The sequence below is a fragment of the Hippocampus zosterae genome, chromosome 21, assembly GCF_025434085.1.
Source record: "Hippocampus zosterae strain Florida chromosome 21, ASM2543408v3, whole genome shotgun sequence".
NCBI classification, from domain to species: Eukaryota; Metazoa; Chordata; class Actinopteri; order Syngnathiformes; family Syngnathidae; genus Hippocampus; species Hippocampus zosterae.
The window spans coordinates 1724721-1730000 of record NC_067471.1 but is presented as its reverse complement, the minus strand read 5'-3'; positions in this window follow the sequence as shown (position 1 = coordinate 1730000).

The following is a 5280-nucleotide window of genomic DNA, read 5'->3' as shown; positions in this document are numbered from 1 at the left end:
GATCGGCTTGAGGTTATCTAGGTTCACCAAAGGGCCGCAGGGCGCCCAGCCCGCGGCCCCCGAGGGGGAAGGGCCGGGACGCTGCCCGTGGAGCCGGACCCGTGTGGGTTTTGGGTCTAATAAATGCGCGCATCCCCGGAGGTCGGCGCTCATTTGCATGTATTTGCATGTATCTTGCTTGGCTCTCGACGAAGGCGGATGCTTTTGCTTTCTGCTTTCTCGATGAGAAGAGCAGGCAGTGGGGAGCCTACTTGCCCCTCGGGGACTTTTGCTGCTGGGTACACCCTAGATCTTTGGAGGATGCGGAGAATGGTGTGCCTGTCAACACTGTCCGTTGAGGATTTGGACGACATCTACAGTTTCGGCCTTCCGATAACAGGTATGCTGCTGTTTGGTGTGAGCAGTTTCCTGATCTATCGAAAATTCAACCGACGGGAGCGGCTCTATTGGACGAGGCTGCCGGTCTAAGGATGGCATAACGCGGATGTCCAACACTCAGACTCAGACTGTGCTCAACCACACACTGTTGCGGGTTTGGAGCGTCACAGCAGATGGACAACAACTTGGAGAAAACTGGAATCCATGTTCAATTACTGACTGAAATAATGGATTTGGCTGATCAACGCCACTAAAGAGACATAAGCCACGGACTCAAGGCTGTCTTAAATTCTTGGGCAGCCTGCTACCAAAACAAGATCTGCTATCTCGACCTTCCCCTGATGAAATTATGCACGGAAGCTAGTCCCCCACCATTACCACCTCCCTCATACATTCCCTTGATTCATCGTCTTCATTGTTTGTCTTGTGACCTGTTGTAACTGTCATATGCTTGTGCAGGAGTTTTTTTTTGCCTCACTCAAATTATACTCAAAATGAGAGTAGTTCCAACGTGGGTTTTTTTTCTCCCTCTCTCCCTCCCCTGTGGTTTCTTTCTGACCTTCGGGTTGAGTGAACGCTGGCGCGTTTTGGCTGCCGCTGCTCAACCCATATTGTTTTGTGTTTTTTGTTATTGTAAAGTGTCCTTGGGTGTCTTGAAAGGTGCTTATAAATAAAATATATTATTATTATTATTATTATTAGCTCTAGAATTGCCACAGTTATCCAAGTAACGGCAGAGCAATCAAAGGAACCATAACTGATTTAAAAAAGTGTTAACATGTTCATAAGTGAAACGTGGACTCTTCTAACATGTTAAATTGTGGCTGATGATTTTCTGGCCAAGTTCACTAGTGGGAGCAGAAATATCCATTGGTTAACTCGTGTAGGATAAAACATTGACAAGTTAACGAGTTTCAGAACCATAAAACCTTGATATCAAACGAGTGAGTCCAAAAATGTTACTTTTGATTTGATTTGACTCTTTCATTTGGTCTCCCATAGGAGAAACTTGTCTTGGAGGATAGACCCCCCCATGCCGCTACATACATTGAACAATACATACAGTATACAATACACAGCAGACATTGGACAATAAATAATACAATAAACAACAGTATATACTCTACATAAATTGGAGAGTACGTTACAGGCATCTGCGCACCCCACACTGCCCTCATGTCCTCCTGCTTGTCTGTCTGCTTTCCTCTTGTTGTTTGTTAATTAGGTTGAAAGCCTGCGGTATCAATGAATTTTTGTATCGGTTTAGTTTGCATGGAAGGATCCTGTACCTCCTTCCTGAGTGTAGGAGCTCAAATTGGGAGTGCAGCACGTGAGAAGGATAGTCTAGAACAGGGGTGGGCAAACTTTTTGGCTCAGGGGCCACATTGACTTTTAAAATTTGATAGACAGGCCGGGTCAGCACAAGACACAGAACAAAAGCATTAACATACTTTTTGTCACGTCGCATGCCCGCAAGCAGGTGGCGGGTTTTTTCCTCCGCCTGTTCTGCACACCTGTTCGTAATTTCGGGCTGATTACCCTCCTTTATTAAGAGACTCCGGCAGTCCTCTCACTGCCGGAGAATTCCTTACCGTGCCATTGCTCTCTCTCGCTATTTCATCGTTCGACTTTACTCGCTGCCTTTTTGCCTTACGGCCACTACTATTGTTGTTCGCGTTTCATCCAAATTGTTATTGCTCTAGATTACTGATCTCAATACTTCCTCGCTCTTTGTTTTTTCGCGAGCGTTTTCGGTTGTTTTTCCTTATTTCCTGGTCCTTATTTGACCAGCGTTTTCTGTTACCGTTTTCCCTGTCGGGCTCTTTCTGTTCGTATTAAAACCCTTTGTTTTTCATACAAGATCTTTTCGTGTCTGCTTTTTCCTGGGATCCACCTCGTTATTTTTGTTGTGCACGAGGCGATTTATCATTGACTCGGGCACAACGTGACACTTTTTAATGGGAGCAGTCTTGTTAGAATCGTGTTGTCGCAATTCTCAGAACAGATCTGAGGTGTTCATCACTCATCCGGGATCTGTGGGGTGCTTTGTTGGTGTTCATCACACTCAAAGTCTGTTCACACACATATGTCGAGCCAAACAACACCAGCATTCTCCGTGCCATAGTCTGGATGTTTAGAAATTTGGCTGCACTTAACGAAGTATAAAACTCATCCAGTTCCAGGAAGTGGAACTTGTCCATTAACATCATGTCACATTGGAGATCTATCAGTTCCAACTGCAACTCCTGTGGCACTGTCCGGGTCTTGTCAGAAGCGACATGACACCAGCCCAAGTGCCTTGTCAATTTTTCCAAAATCACAAAAGCGACGGCAGAATTCCTCATGCAGGTCATCCAGTGATTTTCTGTATTTTTTCACATGTTGTGGGGCCTCCTTTAATGTAGCCAGTGTGGGGAATGAGCAAATGACTTGGCTGACATTTGCTTCAAAAATAAAATCAGCTTGCTTTTGAAGGCTTTGACGTTTGCTTGCATTTCTTGCACAAACTGGTTTTCCCTTGGAGCTTCATATTCAGTTCGTTCATATGTCAGTATGTCCACAGTAAAAGCAAAATCACAAAGCCAATCTGTGTCATTCAGCTCAGGAAACTTGTCACTGTTATCAAATTGCTCTAAAAATGAAATAATCTCCCGTTTGAGCTCGCACATACGTTGACATACTTTCCCCAACTTAGCCAGCGGATATTAGAATGGTACAATAAATCCGTGCGATCAGCATCAGCTTCTTCAAGGAATTGAATAAATTGACGATGGTGAAGTCCCCTCGCTCGAATAAAATTGACAAGTTTCACGACTGGCTTCACTATGTGGTCAAGCTGCAGCACGGATTTACACAGTGCTTCCTGGTGAATTATGCAGTGTAGGAAAATTACCTCCTTCTCAGGGTTTTCCTCTTTCACCCTGTCCTGAACTCTCTTCAGCATCCCGATATTTTTTCCTGTCAGATTCCCTGATCCGTCTGTGGTAACGTTGGTGAGCGTTCTCCAAGGTAATTTGTGCCTCTGTATGACCGCTGACACGCTGTTAAATAAATCCTCTCCTGGTGTTTTTCCTTTCAGGGATTCCATATCCAAAAACTCCTCCGTAATCTCAAAATTCTCATTAATCCCTCTGTTAAAAACATCGTTGCTTTCGTCCAGTGCCAAAGAATATAATGAAAATCTCTCAGCTTTTTTGTTTAGCTTGCTCGTTAAGTGTTCATCAATTACTTCAATCCGGCGAGTCACTGACCTGGGTGATAAGCTAATTTTTTCAAATGTGTTCTTGCTCTCAGACATAAAATACTTGCTGTCTCTAACATGCACTCTTTAAGAAACTCCCCTTCGGAGAAAGGCTTGCTGGCTCTTGCTAGTTTGAATCCCAGTAAAAAACTTGGCATTGTGCTTGCTTCTTGGATGGAAGTTGATCGAGTAAAGGTGTTTTGTTGGTATATACAAGAGGAGGACGAGAGAAAGGCTACTTAGAGAGGCTAAGCTCACTTTGGAGGAGGCAGAAAGCTAGGTCAGCACCACGCCAAGTCCTTTAATGGGTCAATCCTGAAGATGGCCCCAAAATAGCGGTTGTCAAAAACAAAACTCAGAGAAATGTGATGCAAAACAAAAGCTCAGAAAATACATTTTCATGCAAACGTCGTGGTTCTAAACATGAGCCCAGGCAGTGCCCTGCTTATGACAAAAAGTGTGCAAAATGTAATGGAAATAAGCACTTTGCCAAGCAGTGACTATCAAAAGCAAAATCTAGATCTGTGAGACAAGTTGAAGACACTGACCTAAGTGAGACATGTTTTGTAAGCATGGTGCATTGTGACACAGACGATTACCAATTAATGGAGCACAAGTGACACTGAGGATTGACACCGCGGCACAAGCAAATCTCATCAGCGTGGTGGTAATAGGTGCCATGAAGGAAAAGCTCAAGATTATCAACAAGAAAGTGCTACTAAAAGACTATAATGGACAAAGCATTGAAAGCAAAGACTATTATGTATTGTTCACAATTGTACCTGAAGGGTGTGAGTCACTACTTAGTGGTGAAACTTCAAGAAGACTGGACCTAGTTAAGAGAGTCTACCAAATCAGCTTCTCACCAGGTACACAGTCAGTGGAAATTGTTGTGGAACAATATCAGGATGTATTGAAAGGACTTGGATGTCTATCTTACACATACAAAATCCAACTGAAAGAGGATGCGACACCAGTGATTCATTCACCTCGAAGAGTCCACTCCAAGAAAGGCTTAAAAAGGAGCTGGACAAGATGTGTCAACTTGAAGTCATCACTAAAGTCGAAGAGCCGACTGAGTGGGTCAACGTGATGGTTTGTGTGGACAAAGGGAATAAAAACAAAGATCTGAGAATATGCATGGACCCTGGTGTCTTAAACCAAAACATCAAACGTGAGCATTACCAGATTCCAAAACGAGAGGAGATTCCGAGTTAAATGGGCGGAGCCATGTACTTCTCAAAGCTTGATGCACCACAAGGATTCTGGCATATAAAGCTCAAAGAGAAAAGCTCAAAGTACTGCACATTTAATACTCCGTTTGGCAGGTATAGGTTCTTGAGAATGCCATTTGGAATAATCTCAGCGTCAGAGATATTACACAGAGCCATGGACAATATGCGAGAAGGACTTGAAGGGGTTCGGTGATATGTGGATGATGTTGTCTTATGGGGCACAACCTTACAGGAACACAATGAAAGACTGGCAAAAGTGCTAGAAAGAGTACGTGGAAATGGATTTAAACTGAATCGTGCGAAATGTCAGGTTGGTGTGCAGGAGATAACATTTCTGGGGGATAAGTTGTCCAGCAGAGGCATTGAACCGGATGAAAGGAAAATAAGAGCCATCCTCAGCATGCCTCGCCCCACAGACAAAAAGGG